The 27945-nt window shown below is 41.7% G+C and overlaps 1 protein-coding gene and 1 pseudogene across 1 annotated transcript in view; both read left to right on the forward strand.

The window, feature by feature from the left end:
• The window catches only part of FAM124A (family with sequence similarity 124 member A), a 118237-nt gene that overhangs the window by 86163 nt on the left and 4129 nt on the right, over positions 1-27945 (forward strand). The window lies entirely within an intron of this gene.
• On the forward strand, positions 14766-15639 carry LOC138089213 (large ribosomal subunit protein uL30-like; annotated as a pseudogene).

Below are 27945 nucleotides of genomic sequence, written 5' to 3' on the forward strand. Positions count from 1 at the left end.
TGCTTAAGTGATATTCTTGTAGGCAGATACAGATGGGTCTTATTTTTAATCCATTTAACCAGTTTTAATGGCACCCCACTCCAGTACTCTTGCCTGGAAAATCCCATGGATGGAGGAGCCTGGTAGGCTGCAGTCCATGGGGTCCTGAAGAGTAGGACACGACTGACCGATTTCACGTTCACTTTTCACTTTCATGCATTGGAGAAGGAAATGGCAACTCACTCCAGTGTTCTTGCCTGGAGAATCCCAGGGACGGAGGAGCCTGGTGGGCTGCCGTCTATGGCGTCGCACAGAGTCGGACACAACTGAAGTGACTTAGCAGCAGCAACCAATTTTTAGCCCATTTACACAAATTATTGATAGCTAAAGACTTACTATCACCAATGTTAATTTATTTCTGATTGTTTTGTCATTCCTTGGTTCCTTTTGCTGTCTTTCTTTGTGAATTGGATTATCTTTTTGTAGTAGTTTGCTTTGATTCCTTTATTCCTTATCATTTTGTATCTATTATCTGGTTTTGGTCTATGGTTACATGAGGCTTTCATAATATATTTTATAGTTATCAGCTAAAAATAGATGATTATGACACCTTCCATTACTTAAGAAAGATCCACCTATTTACCTGCCCCCTCAGTTTATGTTGATGTCCCAACTTATATTTATAAATGTTACATTAAAATAATATTGGATGGGTTGCCATTCCCTTCTCCAGGGGATCTTCCTGACCCAAGAATGGAACCTGTGTCTCTCACATCTCCTGCATTAGTAGGCAGGTTCTTTACCACTGGCACCACCTGGGAAGCCCCATATATTAAACATCTATATTGTTATATTTATAAAAGTTATATTAACATAATGTTTCAGCTACAGTTACTTTCATTCAACACTGTTGTCTTTAACCTATATGCTAGATATCAAAGTGATTTATACACCACCGCTGAAATATTGAGTATTTTGAATATGACTATACGTATTCACCTTTACCAGTATTATATTTCAGTATGTTTTCATTTTAATTTGTTTCAGTTTGAAGAACTTTCTTTAGCATTTCTTGTAGGGCAGGTCTGTGTTCTCAGATACTCAGTTGTGTCCGACTCTTTGCGACCCCATGAACTTTAGCCTGCCAGGCTCCTCTGTACAAGGGATTTCCCAGATAAGAACACTCATGTGGGTTGCCATTTCTTCCTCCAGGGGGTGTTCCTGACCCAGGGATCAAACCCATGTCTCTTAGGTTTCCTGCATTGGCGGGCAGATTTTTTATCTGTGAGCCACCTGGGAAGCAGGTCTAATGGTGATTAAATTCCCTCATGCTTTGGTCTTTCTCTTGCCTTCACTTCTGGGTGACAGATTTGGTTTGCTTAAGTGCTCTGAATATATTCCCACTGTCTCTAGGCCTGCAAGGTCTCTGCTGACAGCTTTGCAGTTCTATCAGAATTCCCTGGATATGATTTTCTCTCGCTGCTTTCACTGTCCTGACTTTTGATTCTTGAGAGGTTGATTATAATGTGTCTTAGCGAGCATCTCTTTGGGTGTTATCTCTGCGCTTCCCTTACCTAGATGGCCATCTCGTCCCCCAGATTTGGGACTTTTTCAGCCAATATTTCTCTGAATAAGATTTCGTCCCTTTATCCCTTCTCTGTTCTAAGACTCCAAAGTGAAGATGTTCTTTTGATCATGTCCCATGTAGTTCGTGTCTGTATTCTTCACTTATTCATTTTAATTGGAGGTTAATTACTTTACAATATTGTATTGGTTTTGCCATACATCAACATGAGTCCACCACAGGTATACACGTGCCCGTCCTGAACACCCCCCCTCCCCGTACCATCCCTCTAGGTCGTCTCAGTGCACCAGCCCCAAGTATCCAGTATCATGCATCGAACCTGGACTGGCGATTCATTTCATATATGATATTATACATGTTTCAATGCCATTCTCCCAAATCAGTTCTTTCATTCTAATTTCAAAAATGGGATTCTTGCTTAAGTTGTTAATCATTTCGGCTACTTTTAAGATCTCCTCATTAAACTGTAGCCAGGACTATTTCTATAATGCTTACCACTTATGATCAAGGGAATTTTAAGGTGCTTTTATACATATAAATATTATAAATCATAAAGTTATATTTGGTTTTGATGGGGAAAAATGAGGACGGTAGTATTATTGGATAGTGGTAGCAATAACTAATGATGAAAAAATTTTAAGTCAAGAAATATCTGAGGGGCTGCCTCAGGGACCACCTTTGTTTAATATCATTATCAGATCTTGGGAAAGTGTGGTAAGCATTATAGAAGATACTAAATAGACTGAACACCAAGAATATGTGTGAGATAAAAATACATATATATATTGTATCTGTATATTTTTCAGTAGTAATTTGAGTGCCTGTTTTGTACAAATATGAATGTATTAATATTTTAAAAAATACTTATATAAAGGATAGGTGTTAGAGGTCAATCAACCCAGCTCCTAAATGCCTTACTGCACTAAGTAAAAATTTTACAATTAAACCCAGTTCCTTTAAATACATAAATGTACTTCTATGCAAAATGTTTGTTGTGGTGATTTGTAAGCTCAGGTTCAACTGAAAAAGAGGCTTGAAAAAAAAACAAAAGCTTAATAATGATGGATGCTTGCTTCTCTCTCCTATTTTTGGCAGCCCATAGTCCTCAGAGATCGAAGCCTCTTTTCACTGTGTCTTTCGCCCTCTGATTCAGAATGGCTGCTGGGTGGAATAGCAAATGTTTATCTTATTTTTCTTTATAAAGTTATGACTAGTCTTAAAAAAAAAGAACTCCTGCCCATCAAGAGACACCAAAAAGAGAGTAAGATGACAAGCCACAGGCTGGATAATGATACTTAGAATGCATACATCCAAGAAAAGAATTGAATCTAGAACATACTGTATACAAAGAGCAGGTGCTTCACTAAAGAGGATATTCAAACGGCCAATAAACATAAAAAAGAAAATATTATTAGTCATCTGGAAAATGCCAGTTACTAGCATGATGAAACACCTACCAAAATGACTGAAATGAAAAAGAGTGCTAACCATAAAGGTTGGCGACGATATAAAGCAGTTGGAATACTTGTAAACTCCTGGTAGAACCGTACATTGGGACAATCGGTTTGATGTCGATTTCTTCGGAAGTGCCCGCTGAAACTAACAGTTGCTCACCTTGTGCCCCAGCAATTCCACTCCTCCTTACATGGCCAAGAGAAATGAGTGCATTTTGTTCACAAAAGAAGGGAAGTGGTCAGATAAGGCTTCACAGCATCACCTTAGGCTTGGTCTCTGAAGATGGGCAGATGTTCTCCAGGCAGACAGGCATCAGGAGTAGCATGGCTTGTCTGGGAATGACGGCAGTTCCAAATGACTAGAGCATACAGATGGCAATTCTAGGAAGACCCAAGGCTTGACGGAGTAGACAGGTTCTTGTAGTGCTTGCCAGTGAGTCTCTTCTGCCGAGAAACAGGGTCAGGTTAGTATTTAGAAAGGTCATTCAGAGAGGTGTGTGGGGTGAAGCTGGGAAGGCTATGTAACCATTGGCAGGAAGCCTGTCCAGGTGGATAGCTATCACTTTGCTGCCTTTTTGCCAGTTCGGTAAAATGGTATACATTATCTTGTCTTTCATTTTATAAAGAAAAGAATTAGTATGTTGCCCTGACAGTCTGGAAACCTTACAGTTCCATAATAACAAAGAGGATAAAAACAGACAAGTAACTGTCCAGCAAAGACTTGGTTAAACCACCATCCTATATGGCCTGCTGCTGCTGAGTCGCTTCAGTCGTGTCCGACTCTGTACGACCCCATAGACGGCAGCCCACCAGGCTCCGCTGTCCCTGGGATTCTCCAGGCAAGAACACTGGAGTGTGTTGCCATTTCCTTCTCCAATGCATGAAAATGAAAAGTGAAAGTGAAGTTGCTCAGTTGTGTCCGACCCTCAGCAACCCCATGGACTGCAACCTTCCAGGCTCCTCTGTCCATGGGATTTTCCAGGCAAGAGTACTGGAGTGGGTTGCCATTGCCTTCTCCCCTATATGGCCTAGAATCTCTGAACATTTTCAAACTTTCAACCTAGAAATGTTACTGATTTGACAAAATATACACAGATTAGGCTTCCCTGGTGGTTCAGTTGGTAAAGAGTCTGCCTGCAGTGCCAGAGGCCCGGGTTTGATCTCTAGGTCAGGAAGATCCCCTGGAGAAGGAAACGGCAAAAGACTCTAGTATTCCTGCTTGGGCACTCTCATGGACAGAGGAGCCTGGAGGGCTACAGTCCGTGGGGTTGCAAGAGTCGGACACGACTGAGCGACTAACCTACACAGATTACTTTGAGAGTGAATCTTGCCTGAGTCCTCCCCTTCTCTTTCTACTAGCCATTCGAAAAAGACAACCCAGGGTTCTGGTTCAAGATGGTGACACAGGAGGAGCCTCAACTCCCCTCCTGCCATGGACACAGCAAACCTCCAGCTACAGATGGAACAACCTCTTCTAAAACTAGCAGAGCAATTCCTGCAAAGTAGGTAGGAGAGGCTGAGACATAGTATCCCCAGGACCCACAATCAGAGGGGCTCTTGCAGCTCCCAGCCTGTCCCCAAGGAGCAAAGGGTTTGAAGCTCAGCTTTTAAGGCCCCCACCTGAAAGTGAAGTCGCTCAGTTGTATCCAACTCTGCAACCGCATGGACTGTGGCCTACCAGGCTCCTTTGTCCATGGGGTTCTCCAGGCAAGAACACTGGAGTGGGTTGCCATTTCCTTCTCCTGGCTCCCACCTGAGAGACAAGTTATCCCTAACTCTGAGAACCTCTAGCTTTGAAAGCCACTGGGACTTGTGTCCAAGAAACCCAGAAGGTGATAGAATTCTTAAAGGGCTGAGGCAGAATCACCCATTCTAGGGCCCAGAGCAGAGGCAGCCAACTAAAACATACCAAGGCTTTCTGTGCAACAGGTCAATTTGTTTATCTTAAAGCTTCAGCCCAAGAGGCAGGCATCTAATTTAACACATGTGCAGGGGCTTACTCTCCAAAACAGAGGCAGGAAGGTGCTATCTTTCATGCCAAGTCACTGGCATCTCCTAGAAAGAGCTTGAGCACTCGTCTTATGCCCTGCTTTTTGCAGTTGCCACCCAGAGGAATCCCTTGGTTGCCTGGCTCTGGTGGACAGCACAGCTTACACTCACAGGTCCCACAGGACTGTCACAAGTCAAGACGTCTTAACTATCTAACCTCAGGGAACAGCAGAGAAGCAAGAGAATCAAAAGCCCCAATCCTCCTATACAGGAAGCCTCTTAACTTACCTTCATAGCTGTGGCCTGTGAGCCAGGCTTCTCTCTCACTCACACACACACAGAGGATGACTGCAGTCCTCTGTAAAGACCCGGGAAGTTGGCAACTGTCATCTTCATGCTTTCTGTCTTTCCAGCTCCAAATCGCCACAGTCTCTGAGAAACGAGCTCTTATAAATATCTGGTGACCCAGCTTTTGTGGCTACCACCCTGAGGATACATCCTCTGATAGCCTGGCTCTTGTGGCCAGTGAGGCTTATGTTCACAGGCTCAGTGGGACAGTAGCAAAGAAATAGTTCCTAACACATTATTGACACACATTAATACATCTTTGTTACCCAAACATTATCAAATGGAGATGTAGCAATACATTTTCAGAGGGTGATACAATTAATGTCACCATGTGACATCATCAAGGGTCCAGTTCATTTGCAACTTATGACTGCTGTGTTATTCACATTTTGCTCTGTTAGGTCTTTGTTCCAACCATGTGTATATTATAAACATGAATTTATCAGTGAGTTTCATGCAGATACTTTCTCTAATTTCCAAGGAACATATATAGTAGTATGCTAGAAGATGGTAGTTCTACAGAATATAGTTCTAACTGTCTGAATATTAGACCAACAAAAAGATGAAAAAACCTTAGTGACTGATATGGAAAGTGAAAATGAAACTCACCATGCTGGAGAATACTCCTTTGCTTCTACAAAAGAGTGCATTGAAGACTACAGTTCACAAAAATTAGAAGGATTTACAGGTATGTCAGGTGTAACTAGTGAATGTAATAACCCCCGAAGTGTTAGTTAAGTAACAGAATTAGTTTTAAAGAGGCCAAAATAAAAATTGCTGGCCACAGGCATTAGTTTCTGCAAAAATCCCCTGGTCAATAAGGACTTAACTAGCTATCACCGCAGAGCTCAGTACAGAGGGAGCAGACAGATTATCCCCTCTGGGACACTGACAGGTCTAGGAACACCCTCCCTTCTTGGAACCACTAAGAATAAAATAGGCTCCGTAAACAAACACAACCAACTAGGGCAGGGTTGAACAATAATTTTATCTTTTACATGAGGTTGCTACTTCAGACTAGGAGCAGTGGCTGTTTTCTCTAGTGCATACAAACACCAACACAGAAAGTCAAAGAAAATAAACAGAAGAATATGTGCCAATGGAAGAAGATAAAAATCTCAGAAAAAGACCTTAATGATACAGAGATAAGTTATTTACCTCATGATGAGTTCAAAACAATGGTCATAAAGATGCTCATGAGTTCAGAACATGGGATGCACAAAGTGAGACCTGCAACAAAAGAAAGAAAATATAAGAAAGTGGCAATAAAAATCACAGAGCTGAAAAATATAATAACTGCAGAGAAAAATACACTAGAGGGGTTTAGCAAGGGGTTGGTGGTAAAGAACCTGCCTGCCAATGCGGGAGATGTAAGAGACGCAGGTTCAATCCCTGGGTTGGGAAGATCCCCTGGAGGAGGGCATGGCAACCCATTCCAGTATTCTTGCCTGGAGAATCCCATGGACAGAGGAGCCTGGCAGGAGGCAGTCCATTGGGTAATGCAGTCAGACACGACTGAAGCAACTGGACAACAAGAACTTCAGAATGCTTTCAAACTTAGCAATTTAAAACAGACTTATAAGTTGTTTTTTGTAAGCCTCATGGTACCTTAAAGCAAAAACCCATTAAAAAACACACACACACAAAATATAAAGAGAAGAAAATCTAAGCATGCTAATGCAAGATGTCATCAAATTTCAAAGGAGGAGCAAGAAAAGAAGAAGAGAAATTACAAAACAGCCAGAAAACAATGAACAGAATGACAATAAGACTAAATGGACTGAATGCTCTAATCAAAAGAGTAGCTGAATAGATATAAAAAAAACAAGATACGTCTAAATGTTGCCTATAAGATACTTACTTCAGATGTAAGGATATATACAGATTGAAAGTGAAGGAATGGTAAAAGATAGGCTAATTAGAGACAAGGTTATTTTATAATGATAAAGGGACTATGAAAGGATACAATATTTGAGACGAGCTATGCAACCCAACATTGCTTGTTTAGTCACTAAGTCATGTCTGACTGGGACCCCATGGACTGTAGCCCACCAGGCTCCTCTGTCCATGGGAGTTCCCAGGCAAGAATACTGGAGTGGGTATCCAGTTCCTTCTCCAGGGGATCTTCATGATCCAGGGATCGAACTCGCATCCCCTATGTTGGCAGGCTGGATCTTTACCACTGAGCCAGCAGGGAAGCCCACAACCCAACATAGGAGCACCTAAATATATAAAGCAAACATTAACAAACGTAAAGAAATAACATTACAGTATTAATAGGGGACTTTAGTACTCCACATTCATCAATGGATAGATCAGACAGAAAACAGAATACACAATCTTCTCAAGCACACATGGAATTATTCTCCAAGATAGATCATGCTACTGCTGCTGCTGCTAAGTTGCTTCAGTCGTGTCCAACTCTGTGCAACTCCACAGACGGCAGCCCATTGGGCTCTGCCGTCCCTGGGATTCTCCAGGCAAGAACACTGGAGTGGGTTGCCATTTCCTTTTCCAGTGCATGAAAGTGAAAAGTAAGTGAAAGTGAAGTCACTCAGTCGAGTCCAACTCTTAGCAACCCCATGGACTGCAGCCTACCAGGCTCCTCCATCCATGGAGTTTCCAGACAAGAGTACTGGAGTGCATATGTTAGGTCAAAAAAAGGTCTATGTAAATTTAAGATGATTTAAAATGTATCTTTTCCATCCACAATATTCTGAACCTAGAAATTAATTATAAGAAAACCAGAAAATTCACAAGTATGTGAAGACTAAGCAACATGCTGCTGAACAACCAATGGGTCAAAGAAGTAAGCAAAAGAGAAATAAATACCTTCAGTTCAGTTGCTCAGGCATGTCCGACTCTGCGACCCCATGAATTGCAGCGCGCCAGGCCTCCCTGTCCATCACCAACTCCCAGAGTTCACTCAAACTCACATCCATCGAGTCCGTGATGCCATCCAGCCATCTCATCCTCTGTCATCCCCTTCTCCTCCTGCCCCCAATCCCTCCCATTATCAAAGTCTTTTCCAAAGAGTCAACTCTTCGCATGAGGTGGCCAAAGTATTGGAATTTCAGCTTTAGCATCAGTCCTTCCAAAGAAACCCCAGGGCTGATCTCCTTCAGAATGGACTGGTTGGATCTCCTTGCAGTCCCAGGGACTCTCAAGAGTCTTCTCCAACATCACAGCTCAAAAGCATCAATTCTTCGGTGCTCAGCTTTCTTCACAGTCCAACTCTCACATCCATACATGATCACTGGAAAAACCATAGCCTTGACTAGACGGAACTTTGTTGGCAATGCCTCTGCTTTTGAATATGCTATCTAGGTTGGTCATAACTTTCCTTCCACGGAGTGTCTTTTAATTTCATGGCTGCAATCACCATCTGCAGTGATTTTGGAGCCCCCCAAAATAAAGTCTGACACTGTTTCCCCATCTATTTCCCATGAAGTGATGGGACCAGATGCCATGATCTTAGTTGAGTTTAGTTGAATGTTGAGCTTTAAGCCAACTTTCTAACTCATCAAGAGGCTTTTTAGCTCCTCTTCACTTTCTGCCATAAGGGTGGTGTCATCTGCATATCTGAGGTTATTGATATTTCTCCCGTCAATCTTAATTCCAGCTTGTGCTTCTTCCAGCCCAGCATTTCTTATGATGTACTCTGCATAGAAGTTAAATAAGCAGGGTGACAATACATCACACAGCCTGGAGTACATCAAGGCTGTATATTGTCACCCTGCTTATTTAACTTCTATGCAGAGTACATCATAAGAAACGCTGGGCTGGAAGAAGCACAAGCTGGAATCAAGAATCAGTCTGTTGTTCCATGTCCAGTTCTAACTGTTGCCTCCAGACCTGCATATAGGTTTCTCAAGAGGCAGGTCAGGTGGTCTGGTATTGCCATCTCTTTCAGAATTTTCCACAGTTATAAATAAAAATGGAAATACAACATGCCAGACTTATGGGATATAGCAAAAGAAGTCCTAACAAAAAAGATCTAAAAAAAAAAAAAAAACCTATGTTTATACCTCAAGTAGTTAGTAGAAGAACAAAGAAGCTCAAATTTAATGGAAAGAAGAAGATAAAGATCACAGTGGATATAAATAAAAAGACAAAAATAGAAAAGATCAGTAAATCTAAGAGCCAGTTCACTGAAAAGAGAACAAAATTGACAAACCTTTGCCAGACTCACTAAGAAAAGGACAGGACTCAAATCAGAAAGGAAAGAACGGTTAAAATGGATAACACAGAAACACAAAGTCTCATGAAACAGAACTATGAACAATTAGATGCCAACAAATTCAATAGCCTAGAAGAAATGGATATATTCCAAGGCACATTCAATCTACCAAGGCTGAATCACAAGACAAAATCTGTGGCTGATTACTAGTAAGGAGATTGAATTGGTAACCAAAAACCTCCAAACAAAAAGAAGTCCAGGGTCAGATGGCTTCCCTGGTGAATTCTATGAAACATTTAAAGAAAAAATTAATACCAGTCCTTTCCAAGCTCTTGCCTCAAAAAAGAGGGGAGGGGACTCTTCCAAAACCATTTTATAAGGCCAGCATTACCCTGACACCAATCATCTAGATAAGAAACCATAAGAAAATTACAGGTCAATATCCCTGATGCACAGAGATGCAAAAATCCTCAATAAAATATCAGCAAACTAATAATATTAGCAAACTATAATTCAACAATATTAGCAAACTATAATTCAACAATACATTAAAAGAATTGTACAACATATTGTACAACATATTCAAGTGGGATTTATTCCAGAGGTGCAAGAGTGGTTTAACATCTGCAGATCAATTAGTGTGATATACCACATTATCAGAATGAAAGATAAAACCATAATCAGTAGATGCAGAAAAAGCATTTGACAAAATTCAACATTTATGGAAAACTTTCAACATATTGGGTATACAGGGAACATATCTCAACAAAAAAAACACATATGACAAACCAACAGCTAACATCACACTCGGTGGTGAAAAGCTGAAAGCTTTACCTCTATGATTAGAAACAAAATAAGGATTCCAACTTTCATCACTTTTATTCAATGTAGTATTGCAAGTTCTAGACAGGGCAATTGGGCAAGAAAAAGGTATAAAAGCCATCCAAATTAGAAAGAAGTAAGTATTCCAGGAACTCATTTATGGCCAAAGGAGATTAACGTTTGTCATGCAATGTCAATGAAATACCATATTTTGTTGCCATCAATTTACTATGGTGTTTTATATGGTAATTTTTATTAAAATATAATCATGTTTTTATGAAAAGGAAGTAAAACCTGTCACTACTTGCAGATGAAATGCTGTTTTATAGAGAAAAATCCAAAACCCTGTGCTAGAAAACTATTTGAACTAAAAACTTCAGTAAAGTTGCAGGATATAAAAATATTAAAAAATCTGTTGTGTTTCTACACACTAATGGCAAACTATCAGACAAAGAAATTTTAAAAAAAACACAGTTGACAACTGCATCAAAAGAATAAAATAATTAGGAGTAAATTTATAAAAGAAGGCCAATGACATGTGTACATTGAAAACTGTAAGACTTTGGAGGGAGGATTCAACATGATGGAGAAGCAGGACATGGAGCTTATCTCTTCCCACAAATTCATCAAAAACACATCTACAAGTGGAATGATTCACACAGAACATCTATTGAACACTGGTAGAAAACCTCAGACTTCTGGAGGGCCAAGATAACCTCCACATAACCAGGCAAGGCAAAAGAAAAGAGAGGGGGTGGCAAGGAAGGAGGAGGATGTAGAGTTCATCTCTCCCTGCAACAGTTCTAGTGGACCATCTGTGGAATGCTAGCAGAGGACCTCAGACACCTAAAAGGACAAGAGAGATCCCCTTGTAACCAGATAAGACAAAAGAAGGAAGAAGGGAAAAGGAGGAGGAAAGAAAGCAGGACAGGACCTGAACTCTTCGTAGGGAGCTGAAGGTGAGGCGAGGGTCTCGCATCTGGGGAAGCCCCATCCCAGGCAGGGAGATAATCTGGGACAGAAGGGGAGCTTCAGGGGCCCAGAGGAGGGCTCAGCAACAGGTTTGTGACAGGCAGGACAGGGGGACCACCAGAAAGAAATAGAAAATGTGAATACCAATCACAAGTATTGAAACTGTGATTTAAAAAGTTCTTCCAACAAATACAAGTCCAGAACCAGATGGCTTCACAGGTGAATCCTATCAAACATTTAGAGATGAGCTAACACCTATCTTTCTGAAACTCTTCCAAAAAACTGCAGAGGGAGGAATACTCCCAAGCTCATTCAATGAGGCCACTATCATCCTGATACCAAAAGCAGACAGAGATACAACCATAAAAGAAAATTACAGAGAAATATTATAATGATTATAGACACAAAAATCTTTAACAAAATAATAGTAAGTAGAATCCAGAAACACATTAAAAGGATCATACACCATGATCAAGTGGGATTTATCCCAGGGATGAAAGAAATCAGTATATGCAAAATCAGCTAATGTGACACACCACATTACAAATTGAAGAATAAAAACCACATGATCATCTCATTAGATTCATAAAAAGCTTTTGACAAAATTCAACACCCATTTATGATTTTAAAAATTCTTCAGAAAGTGGGCTTAGAGGGAACAATGGCAAGCCACTCCAGTACTCTTGCCTGGAAAATCCCATGGACGAAGGAGCCTGGTAGGCTGCAGTCCATTTCGTCGCTAAGAGTCGGGCACAACTGAGTGACTTTACTTTCACTTTTATGCATTGGAGAGGGAAATGGCAACCCACTCCAGTGTTCTTGCCTGGAGAATCCCAGGGACGGCGGAGCCTGGTGGGCTGTGGTCTGTGGGGTCACACAGAGTCGGACACGACTGAAGCGACTTAGCAGCAGCAACAGGGAATATACAACAAACTCATAACAAAATTATTCTCAAGGTGAATATCTGGAAGCATTTTCTCTAAAATCAGGAACAAGACAAGGATGTTCACTCTCATCACAGTTATTCAACATAGTTTTTGGAATCATAGCCATGGCAATCAGAGAAGAAAAGAAAGAAAAGAACTCTATGTTGGTAAAGAAGTGCAGATGACATGATACTATACATAGAAAATCCTAAAAATGCCAACAGAAAAACCACTCAGAAGGCTCCTCTGTCCAGGGAATTCTCTAGGCAAGAATACTGGAGTGAGTAGCCACTGGAGTCTATCCACTCCAAATTAGCAATGGAGTGGGTAGCCACTCCCTTCTCTAGGGGATCTTTCCAATCCAGGGATTGACCCTGGGTCTCCTACATTTTTGGCAGTTTCTTTATCATCTGAGCCTCTAGGGAATCCCTGAAAAAGACTAGAGCTCATCACTGAATTTAGTAAAGCCAAAGGATTAAAAATTAATTCACAGAAATCTCTTAACATTCCTATACACTAACAGCAAAAGATCAGAAAGAGAAATTAAGGAAACAATCCCATTTACCTTTGCAACAAAAAGAATTAAATATCTAGGAATAAACCTCCCTGGATCAGGAAGATCCCCTGGAGAAGGAAATGGCAACCACCCCAGTATTCTTGCCTAGAGAGTCCCACGGACAGAGGAGCCTGTCAGGCTAGTCTATGGGGTCACAAAAAGACACAGTTGAGCCACTAACACATTCACTTTCAAGGAGGCAAGAGACCTGCATTCAGAGAACTATAAGATAGTATGAAAGAAATCGAAGGTGAAACAAATAAATGGAGAGATTCCCATGTTCTTGGATTGGAAGAATCAATATAGTGAAAATGGCTATACTACCCAAAGCAATCTAGAGATCTGATGCAAATTCTGTCAAATTACCAATGGCATTTTTCACAGAATTGGGACAAAAAAATTTATAATATGTATGGAAACACAAGCTGAAGAAGCTCCAATACTTCTGCTCATTGGAAAAGACCCTGATGCTGGGCAAGATGAAAGGCAGGAGGAGAAGGGAGCAACAAAGGATGAGATGGCATCATCAACTCAATGGACATGTTTGAACAAACTCTGGGAGATAGTGAAGGACAGGGAAGCCTGGCGTGCTGCAGTCCATGGGGTCACAAAGAGTTGACACAGCTGAGCGACTGAACAGCAACAACAAATGGAAACACAAATGACCCTGAATAGCCTAAGCTATCTCGAGAAAGAAAAAGGAACTGGAGGAATCAGGCTCCCTGACTTCCTATATTACAAAGCTACGATAAGACGGTAAAGCATCTGCCTGCAATGCGGGAGACCTGGGTTCGATTCTTGGGTCGGGAAGATCCCCTGGAGAAGGAAATGGCAATCCACTCCAGCACTCTTGCCTGGAAAATCCCATGGACGGAGGAGCCTGATAGGCTACAGTCCATGGGGTTGCAAAGAGTTGGACACGACTGAGCTACTTCACTCACTCACGATAATCCAGTATGGGTTTGTACCGGCACAAAAACAGAAATATAGATCAATGGGACAGGATAGAAAGTGTATAAATAAACCCATGCCTCCAGCTATGAGGAAAGGGAAGACTATACAGTGGAGGAAAAATAGTCTCTTCAATAAGTGTTGCTGGAAAAACTGGACCACTATATGTAAAAGAGTTAAATTAGAACACTCCCTAATACCACACACAAAACTCAACTCAGAATGGATTAAAGACCTAAATGTAAGGCCAGGTACTATTAAACTCTTCGAGGAAAGCATAGGCAGAACGCTCTTTGATATAAATTGCAGCAAGATCTTTTTTGATCCACCTCCTAGAATAATGAAAATAAAAACAAACATAAACAAATGGGACCTAATTAAACATAAAAACCTTGCACAAAAAAGGAAACCATAAACATAAATGAAAAGACAACCCTCAGAATGGGAAAAAATATCTGCAAATGAAGCAACCAACAAGAGATTAATCTTCAGAAATATAGAGGGAGCACATGCATCTCAATGCCAAAATACACAACAATGGGCAGAAGGTCTAAATAGACATGTTTCCAAAGAAGACATACAGATGGCCAAAGAGCACATGAAAAGATGCTCAACATCACTAATTATTAGAGAAATGCAAGTCAGACCTACAATGAGGTATCACTTGACACTGGTCAGAATAGCCATCATCAAAATGTCTACAAACGATAAATGCTGGAGAAAGTGGGGAGAAAAGGAAACCCTTCTACATTGTTAGTGAGTATATATTAATAAGTTGGTACAACCATTATAGAACAGTATGGAGTTTCCTTAAAAAAACTGAAATTTGATCCAGCAAACCCACTCTTGAGCATATACCCAGTGAATACCATAGTTCAAAAAGATACATATGCCCTAATGTTCATTGCAGCACTATTTACAATATCCAAGACATGGAAGCCACCTAAATGTCCATCAACAGATGAATAAAGAAGTTATGGTAGCCTCTTCCCTGGCTGGAACCATGAAGGGTGCAGAAGAGAAAAAGAAGGTTCCTGCTGTGCCAGAAACTCTAAAGAAAAAGTGAAAGAATTTCGCAGAGCTTAAGATCAAGTGCCTGAGAAAGAAGTTGGCCCAAAAGATGCTTCGAAAGGGAAGGAGGAAGCTTATCTATGAAAAAGTTAAGCATTACCACAAGGAATATAGGCGGGTGTACAGAACTGAAATTCGAATGGCTAGGATGGCACAAAAAGCCAGCAACTTTTATGTACCTGCATAACCTAAATTGGCATTTGTCATCAGGATCAAAGGTATCAAAGGTGTGAGCCCAGAGGTTCAAAAAGTGCTACAGTTCCTTCATCTCCAGCAGATCTTCAATGGGACCTTCGTGAAGCTCAAAAAGGCTTCAGTTAATATGTTGAGAATTGTGGAGCCATACATTGCATGAAGTGAAGTGAAGTGAAGTCGCTCAGTCATGTCTGACTCTTTGCGACCCCATGGACTGTAGCCTACTGGGCTTCTCCATCCATGGGATTTTCCAGGCAAGAATACTGGAGTGGGTTGCCATTTCCTTCTCAGGGTACCCAAATCTGAAGTCCATAAATGAATTGATCTATAAGCGTGGTTATGGCAAAATCAACAGGAAGCAAATTGCCCTGAAAGATAACACATTGATTGCTCGATCTCTTGGGAAATACAACATCATCTGCATGGAGGATCTGATTCATGAGATCTGTACTGTTGGAAAACTTTTCAAAGAAGCAAACAACTTCCTGTGGCCCTTTAAATTGTCTTCTCCACAAGGTGGAATGAAGAAAAAGACCATCCATTTTGTAGAAGGTGGAGATGCTGGCAACAGGGAAGACCAGATCAACAGGCTTATTAGAAGGATGAACTAAGGTATCTACCAGGATCATTTTTGTAATATGATCAGTTAATAAACAATTGGGGAAAAAAAGAAGTTATGGTACATACATACAATGGAATATTATTCAGCTGTAAGAGAAAAATGACATAATTCCATGTGCAGCATAATACTAAATGAAGTCAGAGAAAGGCAAATATCATATGATACCACTGACATATGGAATCTAAAAAACAAAAAGATACAAATGAAACTATTTATAAAACAGAAACAGACGCACAGACTTTGAAAGCAGCCTCATGATTGCGGGGGAGGGGGGTGTGGGAGGGTCAGTAGGAGGACGTTCGGAGGAAGAATAAAATAGGAGTTTGGGATTAACATATACACACTACTATATATTAATATAAAATAGATAACCAGCAAGAACCTGCTGAATAGTACAGGGAACTCTACTTAATATTCTGTAATAACCTATGTGGGAACAGAATCTGAAAAAGAATGAATGTATGTATAACTGAATCACTTTGCTGTACACCTTAAACTAACACAACATTGTAAATCAACTCTACTTCAGTATAAAATAAAAATTAAAGAAAAAAGAAAACCAAAAGAAGAAACTATAATACATTGATGAAGGAAATTAAAGACACAAATGAGTGGAAAGATATTGCATGCTCAGTTTTTCCAGTAGTCAGGTATGGATGTGAGAGTTGGACTGTGAAGAAAGCTGAGCGCCGAAGAATTGATGCTTTTGAACTGTGGTGTTGGAGAAGACTCCTGAGAGTCCCTTGGACTGCAAGGAGATCCAACCAGTCCATTCTGAAGGAGATCAGTCCTGGGTGTTCTTTGGAAGGAATGATGCTAAAGCTGAAACTCCAGTACTTTGGCTACCTCATGTGAAGAGTTGACTCACTGGAAAAGACTCTGATGCTGGGAGGGATTGGGGGCAGGAGTTGAAGGGGACGACCGAGGATGAGATGGCTGGACGGCATCACTGACTCGATGGATGTGAGTCTGAGTGAACTCTGGGAGTTGGTGATGGACAGGGAGGCCTGGCGTGCTGCGATTCATGGGGTCGCAAAGAGTCGGACACGACTGAGTGATTGAACTGAACTAAACTGGAAGAATCAATATTAAAAAAAAAAAAGTCCATACTACCCAAAGTAATCCTCAGAATCAATGTAATCCTATCAAAATCTCAATGGTGTTTTTCACAGAAATAGAATAAACAATCCTAAAATTTGTATGGCACCATGAAAGACCTCGAATAGCCAAAGCAATCTTGATAAATAAGAACAAAGCTGGAGACATCATGCCTCCTGATTTCAAACTATCACTACAAAACTACGCAAATCAAAACAGTATGATATTGGCATAAAAACAGACATATTGATCAATGGAGTAGCATAGCAATCCCAGAAATAAACCCATGCACATATGGTCAATTAATTCATGACAAAGGACCCAATAATATACAATGGGGAAAGGACAGTCTCTTCAATAAAAGATTCTGGGAAAAATTGGACAGCCACTTGCAAAATAATTTAACTGAACCACTGTCTTCCACCATACACAAAAATGAACTCAAAATAGATAAAAAGAATTGAACCTAAGACCTGAAACCATAAAACTCCTAGAAGTAAACGTAGGCAGTAAGCTCCTTCAGATTGATCTTGGTGATAATTTGCATTTGACACCAAAATGAAAGGCAACAAAAGCAAAAAATAAACAAATGGGGCTACATCAAGCTAAAAATCTTCTGTACAGGAAAGGAACCATCAACAAAATGAAAAGGTCACTTTCCAAATGGAAGAAAACATTTGCAAATCATATATCTCATAAGGGGTTAATATCTTAAAAAACTATAAAGAATTCATACAACTCAATAGTAAAAAAAGCAAACAGTTCAATTAAACATTGGGCTGAAAGTCCGAAAGATGTTTTTCCATGGAATACATACAGATGGCCAAACAAGTATGAAAGGAAATTCAACATCACCAATAATCAGGGAAATGCAAGTCTAAACCAGAAAGTGAGACCGCCTCCTAACTATTAGAATGGCTGTTGGCAAACACAGGAAATACTAAGTGTTGTCAGGAATGTGGAGAGGAGGGAACTCTCGTGCACTCTGCGTGTGCTGTGCGGTCGCTCAGTCGCGTCCGACTCTTTGCGACCCCATGGACTGCAGCCCGCCAGGCTCCTCTGTCTATGGGATTCTCCAGGCAAGAATAATGGAGTGGGTTGCCATACCCTCCTCCAGGGGATCTTCCCCACCCAGGAACTGAATCCAGGTCTCCCGCATTGTAGGTGGATTCTTTACCATCTGAGCCACCAGGGAAACCCATGCACGGTTGGTGGGAATGTAAATTGGTGTGGCCACTATGGAAAATGGTATGGAGGATCCTCAGAAAATACAAATAGAACTCCCATATGATCCAGCAGTTTTAATTCTGTGTGTTTATCTGAATGGAAGGAAAACACTAATGTGAAAAAATATTTGGGGACTTTCCTGAGCACACATGCACTGCCCTTCTAATGGTTAAGACTTCACCTACCAATGCAGGTGGTGATCCCTGGGTCAAGAAGATACTCTGGGTCAAGAAGATACTCTGAAATAGGAAATGGCAACCCACTCCAGGATTCTTACCTGGAAAATTCCATGGACAGAAGAACCCAGGGGGCTACAGTCCATGGGGTCTCAAAGAGTCAGATACGGCTGAGCACATGCACACACAGGTTGAAAAAAGCATTATTTACAATAGTCTACCCATGGAAGCAACCTACCTGTCCATCAGTGGATGAATGGAGAAAATGTGGTGTGTGTATCTATCAGTTCAGTTCAATCGCTCAGTCTTCTACAACTCTGTGTGACCCTATGGACTGCAGCACACCAGGCCTCCCTGTCCATCCCCAACTCCCAGAGTTTACTCAAACTCATGTCCATTGAGTCAGTGATGTCATCCACCCATCTCATCCTCTGTCATCCCCTTCTCCTCCCACCTTTAATCTTTCCCAGCAATAGGGTCTTTTCAAGTGAGTCAGTTCTTTGCATCAGGTGGTCAAAGGATTGGAGTTTCAGCTTCAACATCAGTCCTTCCAATGAACACCCAGGACTGATCTCCTTTAGCATGAACTGGTTGGATCTCCTTGCAGTCCAAGGGACTCTCAAGAGTCTTCTCCAACACCACAGTTCAAAAGCATCAATTCTTCAGCACTCAGCTTTCTTTGTAGTCCAACTCTCACATCCATACATGACCACTGAAAAAACCATAGCCTTGACTAGATGGACGTTTGTTGACAAAGTGATGTCTCTGGTTTTTAATATGCTGTCTAGGTTGGTCATAACTTTTCTTCCAAGGAGTAAGCGTCTTTTAATTTCATGGCTGCAATCACCATCTGCAGTGATTCTGGAGCCCCCAAAAATAAAGTCTGACACTATTTCTCCATCAGTTTGCCATGAAGTGATGGGACCAGATGCCATGATCTTTGTTTTCTAAATGTTTAGCTTTAAGCCAACTTTTTCACTATCCTCTTTCACTTTCATCAAGAGGCTCTTTAGTTCTTCTTCACTTTCTGCCATAAGGGTGGTATCATCTGCATATCTGAGGTTATTGATATTTCTCCTGGCAATCTTGATTCCAGCTTGTGCTTCTTCCAGTCCAGCGTTTCTCATAATGTACTCTGCATGTAAGTTAAATGAGCAGGGTGACAATATACAGCCTTCGCGTACTCCTTTTCCTATTTAGAACCAGTCTGTTGTTCCATGTCCAGTTCTAATTGTTGCTTCCTGACCTGCATACAGATTTCTCAAGAGGCAGGTGGTCTGGTATTCCCATCTTTCAGAATTTTCCAGTTTATTGTGATCCACACAGTCAAAGGCTTTGGCATAGTCAATAAAGCAGAAGTAGATGTTTTTCTGGAACTCTCTTGCTTTTTTTGATGATCCAGTGGATGTTAGCAATTTGATCTCTGGTTCCTCTGCCTTTTCTAAATCCAGCTTGAACATCTGGAAGTTCACGGTTCACGTATTGCTGAAGCCTGGCTTGGAGAATTTTGAGCATTACTTTACTAGTGTGTGAGATGAGTGCAACTGTGTGGTAGTTTGAGCATTCTTTGGCATTGCCTTTCTTAGGGTTTAGAATGAAAACTGACCTTTTCCAGTCCTGTGGCCACTGCTGAGTGTTCCAAATTTGCTGGCATATTGAGTGCAGCACTTTCACAGCATCATCTTTAAGGATCTGAAACAGCTCAACTGGAATTCTATCACCTCCACTAGCTTTGTACATAGTGATGCTTCCTAAGGCCCACTTGACTTCACATTCCAGGATGTCTGGCTCTAGGTGAGTGATCACACCATCGTGATTATCTGGGTCATGAAGATCTTTTTTGTACAGTTCTTCAGTGTATTCTTGCCACCTCTTCTTAATATCTTCTGCTTCTGTTCGGTCCTTACCATTTCTGCCCTTTATTGAGTCTATCTTTGCATGAAATGTTCCCTTGGTATCTCTAATTTTCTTGAAGAGATCTCTAGTCTTTCCCATTCTGTTGTTTTCCTCTATTTCTTTGCACTGATCACTGAGGAAAGCTTTCTCATCTCTCCTTGCTATTCTTTGGAACTCTGCATTCAAATGGGTATATCTTTCCTTTTCTCCTTTGCTTTTCACTTCTCTTCTTTTCACAGCTATTTGTAAGGCCTCCTCAGAGAGCCATTTTACTTTTTTGCACATCTTTTTCTTGGGGATGGTCTTGATCCCTGTCTCCTGTACAATGTCATGAACCTCCACCCATAATGCATCAGACACTCTATCAGATCTAGTCCCTTAAATCTATTTCTCACTTCAAATCATTAGGGATTTGATTTAGGTCATACCTGTACAATGTCATGAACCTCCATCCATAGTGTATCAGACACTCTATCAGATCACTTCACATCATCAGGGATTTGATTTAGGTCATACCTGAATGGTCTAGTGGTTTTCCCTACTTTCTTCAATTTAAGTCTGAATTTGGCTTCACACATACAGAGTATTATTCAATCATAAAAAAATGAATAAAATCCTGTTTATTTGTGACAATATGGATGTACCTTGAGGGCATTAAGCAAAATAAATCAGAGAAAGACAAAATACCACATGATCTCACTTATATGTGGAATTAAAAAAAAAAAAAAACCTAACTCACAAATACAGATTGGTGGTTGTTACAGGTACGTGATCAAAAGGTACAGACTTCCAATTATAGAATTAATAAATCTGGTGATGTCATGTACAGCTTGGTAACTAGTTAACAATACTGTATTGTATATTGAAAGTTGCTAGGAAAGTAGATTTAAAATTATCATTATGAGGAAAAAAACATAAATGTGTGTGGTAGTGCATTAACTAGACTTACGGTGATCATTTCACAACATACACAAATAATGAAACAATATGTTGTATACCTGAGATTAATATAATGTTATATATCAATTATATTTCAATAAAAATTTTAATCAAATTTAAAATAATTTTTAAAGACAACATAGCCTTTTCCAGGAATAGTACTCTTGGTGGATATATGAAAAATACCCAGAGGACAGTAAAAGGAGAGGCAAAATATGGTGTTTTTATTTAGAACCAAAATCCGATTTCTCATGTGAACCCACTGCCCAGTGTTTTTGAGACTGCCCCTAACTTTTATGAGTCCCTAGGTTAAAAGGTCTTTGGCTCATTACATAACAGACAGTGCCACACTGGTTGTGTTCCTGGCAAGGACAGAACAAGAGGAAATGACCTTTCTCAGAACAAGGAGGTTTGAGGATGAGAGAGAATTTCCTGACTGTGATGGATCCATGAGACACCACCCAGGCTTACTGGGTCAGGGGCAGAATCGCCCTTCCTAGGGATTCTGTCCATGGGTCTGTTGACACAAGATCCCTTGAAGAAGACCTCTTTACACTTCTTGCATTGCAAACTGCCCAGGTTCCATGCAAAGTTCATGGGTCACTTACTGCATCTCAGCTTTTTGGTGATTTCAGGGACACAAGAGATCTCCCTGGCTGGTTGCCTTAGGCAGTCATTGATGTAATGCTGAGTACCTTAGAGAAAGTTCCATAAATAGCAGAGAGGGAAATACTGGGTCCCGGTGAGTCAGCAAGCCTGCACTGCCTCATAGAGAAGCAGAGGAAGCTGTTCTGCAGGTACCATGCTGCAGTCACTTGGAGAAGCTCCAGAGGGCAACCCTCAGAGCTGAAAGCAGGGGGCTGGGGAGTGCAGGGGACTGGGGAGGCTTCCCTGGACAGAAGGCACAGGGTTTCGTTTCACCTTGAAAAAGTCCACTGAGAGAAACAGAGAATAGACTTATGGACATGGGGAGAGGGGAGGAGAGGGTGAGATGTATGAAAAGAGTAACATGGAAATTTACGTGGGACCTAATTAAAAGCTTTTGCACCACAAAGGAAACTATAAGCAAGGTGAAAAGACAGCCTTCAGAATGGGAGAAAATAATAGCAAATGAAGCAACTGACAAAGAATTAATCTCAGAAATGTACAAGCAACTCCTGCAGCTCAATTCCAGAAAAATAAACGACCCAATCAAAAAATGGGCCAAAGAACTAAACAGACATTTCTCCAAAGAAGATATACAGATGGCTAACAAACACATGAAAAGATGCTCAACATCACTCATTATCAGAGAAATGCAAATCAAAACCACAATGAGGTACCATTTCACACCAGTCAGAATGGCTGCGATCCAAAAGTCTACAAGCAATAAATGCTGGAGAGGGTGTGGAGAAAAGGGAACCCTCTTACACTGTTGGTGGGAATGCAAACTAGTTCAGCGACTATGGAGAACAGTGTGGAGATTCCTTTAAAAACTGCAAATAGAACTGCCATATGACCCAGCAATCCCACTGCTGGGCATACACACCAAGGAAACCAGAATTGAAAGAAACACATATACCCCAGTGTTCATCACAGCACTGTTTATAATAGCCAGGACATGGAAGCAACCTAGATGTCCATCAGCAGATGAATAGATAAGAAAGCTGTGGTACATATACACAATGGAGTATTACTCAGCCATTAAAAAGAGTACATTTGAATCAGTTCTAATGAGGTGGATGAAACTGGAGCCGATTATACAGAGTGAAGTAAGCCAGAAAGAAAAACACCAATACAGTATACTAATGCATATATATGGAATTTAGAAAGATGGTAACGATAACCCTGTATGCAAGACAGCAAAAGAGACACAGATGTATAGAACAGTCTTTTGGACTCTGCGGGAGAGGGCGAGGGTGGGATAGTTTGGGAGAATGGCATTGAAACATGTATATTATCATATGTGAAATGGATCACCAGTCCAGGTTTGATGCATGATGCAGTGTGCTTGGGGCTGGTGTACTGGGATGATACTGAGGGATGGGATGGGGAGGGAGGTGGAAGGGGGTTCAGGATGGGGGACACGTGTACACCCATGGTGGATTCATGTCAATGTATGGCAAAACCAATACAATGCTGTAAAGTAATTAGCCTCCAAAAAAAAATAATAAAACTTATATTACCATATGTAAAATAGATGGCTCAGGAAACTCAAACAGGGGCTCTGTATCAATCTAGAGGGGTGTGATCGGGTGAGAGATGGGAGGGAGGTTCAAAAGGGAGGGGATATATGTATACCCCTGATTCATGTTGAGGTTTGACAGAAAACAAAATTCTGTAAAGCAATTATCCTTCAATAAAAAAATAAGTTAAAAAGAAAGAAAAGTCCACTGGGGAAGAGCTTCGTGAAGCATCTGTGATGCTTCATTCTCAGCTTCTAGTGCTTCTGGTCAAGTCAGACCGGCAGACAAGAGTGACCGGAAAGAGAGTCCTCACCGGGGGAAGGACACAGAATGAAGGGCATCCTTTGCACAAGTGAGTTGTCATTAGACAGACAAGACCCTGCTTTTAGAAGCTGCCTTCTCTGCCCCCAGGTGGAGCTGGAGGAAACCACCATATCTCGTGGACCCACCCAGGGGGAGGGAAGCCCCACAGCTCCCCACCCCAGGGTCCTGCAGCCCACCAGCCAGCGCTATGCCAACTGGAATCCCACCCACCCAGCAGGCACCCCTCCAGTGGAAAATACTGGATGCCACCTCTCCTTAAAGCAGAAGTCAGGGTTGATCTGGACTCCAACCTTCATGATACAGGGAAAATAAGAGCACAGACAGGTCTCCATTAAATAAGCACAGTGACGACAACCTCTGCAAAACCCACCGAGCTTTCATCCTCTGCCAGCTGTTCCTGATTTAAAGTCAAACTTAATCCCACTCTGTCTGTAATAGTGGAGAGTTCAGATGTCCCCAGGCAGTTCCCCACACAGGAATCTTGGCCTTTTGCTTCTCATGGAGCAATATTCGCAGAGGCTTCCTTTTTCAGGCAAATTTAGATTGCAGACAGCCTCACCCAGAGCATGCCCCTTGAATAAGACCCTGAAGATGCAAGTTACTGGGTAGTACATACTTATTAGAGGAATCAGCCCTTGGGGAAAATAAGATAGATGTCTTTTTTTTTTTTTAATAAATAAAAAACCTTACTTTTACTTTCATTTTTTTAAAAAAATTTTGGCCTCACCATGCAGCATGTGGGAACCTTAGTTCTCCAACCAGGGATCGAACCCATTGTCTCCTGCATTGGAAACATGGAGTTTTAACCACTGGACAGCCAGGAAAACCCCTCAGCATCTTAATTAATAAACACTGTCTCTCCATTGAAAGCAGCCTCCATTATTTGAGGACTTTCTTGTCTAAAGAATCTCATAACTTACTTTCACTCCGATTTAGCCAAACTCAAATGATTGAGAAAATCAGTTTCTCTCTTCAACAGCTACCCAGCTGTGACACCTCTCAGGCACTTGTGGGCCTTCTGGGGCCATTCCTTACCCACTACCCAAGCTGCGACTCTTCACTCATGCTTAAGCTCCTGTTACGTACTTCAGCTCCTGTTACCTCACTCATGCTTAAGCTCCTGTCGGATACTTGGGTAGGGCGTGTGCTGAGCAAGCTGTCCCGCATGAGGCACAGAGCTTTGCAGAGAAGATGGATCACTAACCAGAGCAGCACAGCACAGCAGAGAGTCAGATTGGCTGAGTTAGGGGTCCCGGGGATACTGAGCACAGAGCAGCCAGCCCTGGGGAGTGGATCACATCCCCAGGAGGAACCAGCTCGGCTCAGCACCTTCCTCACCAAATTCGGCAAGGTCCCCATCACATAAAATGCTCATAGAGGGCGTCCCCAGTGGCTCAGTGATAAAGAATCCACCTGCCAGTGCAGGGGCCATGTGTTTGATCCCTGATCTGGGAAGACCCCACATGCCGTGGAGCAGCTAAGCCCACGTGCCACAACTATTGCGCCTGTGCTCTAGAGCTACGGGCCACACTGCTGAGCCCCTGTGCGCCCTACAGACCGTGCTCCATGAGAGAAGCCACCACGAGAAGCCCTCTCACCCCAACTAGACGCACAGCCCCCCGCTCACCACAACTAGAGAAAAGCCCACGCAGCAATGAAGACCCAGCATGCCCCCCCACCAAAAAAAACGCACATAGAATGGTGTAGGGGAGTGTCATCTTTAGAGAACCATACCTTACAACCTGGACTAAAAGCTTTTTGCATTGTATCCTTTAATAATCTGTAATTTAGACCATCAGAAATCTCTACACTGCTGCACTTGACTTTCAGCTCCCTAGGCCACCCTCAGCAGAACAGCTTGAGAATTTCAATATGCTGTACAGAGCCTGATGGGCGGGAAGAGAACCAGCAGGTCATGGGTTCAAACACACACATACACCCCAACACACGCACAGAATTAGAGACTGAGGATGAAAAGGATCAGTAATCCTCCCAGATTTCAGACAATACTACAAAGCTACAATAATCAAAACACCGCAGGACTGGCACAAAAACAGACGTATAGATCAATGGAATAGAATAGAAAGCCCAGATTAAACCCACACACCTAGAGTCAATTAATCTTCAACACAGGAGCCAAAAATATACAATGGAGGAAAGTGGTACTGGGAAAGGTAGACAGGTGCTTGTAAACCAGTGAAGTTTGGAGACTCATTCACCCCATACAAAAAAAAAACCTCAAAATGGCTTAAAGTGAAAGTCAGTCAGCCATGTCTGACTCTTTGCAACCCCATGGACTCTACAGTCCATGGAATTCTCCGGGCCAGAATACTGGTGGGGGTAGCCTCTCCTTTCTCCAGGGGATCTTCCCAACCCAGGGATCAAACCCAGGTCTCCTGCACTGCAGGCAGATTCTTTCCCAGGTGAGCCACGAGGGAAGCCTAAGAATACTGGAGTGGGTGGCCTACCCCTTCTCCAGTGGATCTTCGTGACCCAGGAATTAAACTGGGGTCTCCTGCATTGCAGGCGGATTCTCTACCAACTGAGCTATCAGGGAAACCCTAAAATGGCTTAAAGACTTATTGATAAATATAAGACATGACACCATAAAACTCCTAGAAGAGAACATAGGCAAAACATTCTCTGACATAAATCAAAGTAGTATTTTCTTAGGTCAGTCTCCCAAGGCAGAAGAAATAAAAATAAACAGGACCTAATCAAACTTACAAGTTTTTGCACAGCAAAGGAAAACTGCAAACAAAACGAAAACACAGCCTATAGAGTGGGAGAAAATATTTGCAAACAATGTGACCAATAAGTGCTTAATTTCCAAAATATACAGACAGCTCATACAGTTCAATATAGAAAAATAAAAAACAATCAAAGCCTTCTCTGGTGGCTCCATGGTAAAGAATCTGCCTGCCAATGCAGGAGACACGAGTTCAGTCTCTGATCCGGGAAGATCCCACATGCCACGGCGCCACTAAACCCATGTGCCACAATTACTGAGCCTGTGTCCTAGAGCCCAGGAGCCCCAACTACAGAAGCTTGTGTGCCTGAGAGCCTGTGATCCACAGGAGAAGCCACCCCAGTGAAAAAAACCTGGGCCCTGCAATTAGAGAGTAGCGCCCAGTCTCTGCAACTAGAGAAAAAAAGCCCACACAGCAAGACCCAGCACAGCCAAAAATAAATAAATACATTTACAAAACCAATCAGAAATGGGCAAAAGATGTACATAGACATTTCTCCAAAGACAACATACAGATGGCCAAAAAGCTCATGAAAAGATGCTCCACGTTGCTAGTTATTAGAGAAATGCAAGTCAAAACGACAATGAGGTATCACCTCACACCAGTCAGAACAGCCATCATCAAATAATAAATGCTCAAGAGGGCATGGAGGAAAAGGAATGCTCCTACAATGTTGATGGGAGTGTACGTTGGTACAGCCACTATGGAAAACATTATGGAGGTTCCTAAAAAAAAAAAAAAATCACCTTACCTATGACCCCACGATCTTACTCCTGGGCAATCTTATATCAGGAAAAGATGAAGACTAATTCAAAAAGATACATTCATCCCAGTGTGCACTCTGCACTGTTTACAATAGCCAAGTCATGGAAGCAATGTAAATGTCCATCAGCAGATGAATGGATAAAGAAGATTTGGTACATATATACCATGGAGTATCACTCAGTCACACGAATGGAATAACGCCATTTGCAGCAACACGTATCGACCTAGAGATTACTATACTAAATGAAGTAAGTCTGTTGTATGATATCACTTATATGTGGAATCTCAAATATGATACAAATGAACTTATTTATAAAACAGAAACAGACCCCTTGACATAGAAAACAAATTTACTGTTATCAAAGGGGAAGGCACAAGGGAGGGACAAATTAGGAGTCTGGGATTAGCAGATGCACCCTACCATCTATAAAATAACAAAAAAGTGTCAGTCACTCAGTCATGTCCAACTCTTTGTGACCCATGGACTGTAGCCCACCAGATCCTCTGTCCACAGAATTCTCCAGGCAAGAATACTGGAGTGGGTTGCCATTTCCTTCTCCAGGGGAATCCTCCCGATCCAGGGATCAAACCTGGGTCTCCTGCATGGCAGGCAGGTTCTTTGCCATCTGAGCCATCAGGGAAGCCCCATAAAATAACAAAGGTTTACTGTATAGCATGGTGAATTATATTCAATTGTCTTACAATAACAAAAATGGAAAAGAACCTGAAAAAGGATATATATATGCATCCCCTGGCGAGGCTCCTCTCAGTTCTCAGGGCTCACCTCTGCTTCAATGAGCCAGCCTCCATGCAGGCTGCTTCTGTGCCTATGTGCTCTTCCATGCCTTGCCCGCCGCCTTCCAGGTGGCAGATCCCTCCTCCACTTTCCAAGGTTTTGTCCAAACATGACTTCTTAAGGCAAGCTTTTCCTACCCTCTCCCCATGCTGCCTCACC

Source organism: Capricornis sumatraensis, chromosome 12, assembly GCF_032405125.1.
Source record: "Capricornis sumatraensis isolate serow.1 chromosome 12, serow.2, whole genome shotgun sequence".
Taxonomy (NCBI): Eukaryota; Metazoa; Chordata; class Mammalia; order Artiodactyla; family Bovidae; genus Capricornis; species Capricornis sumatraensis.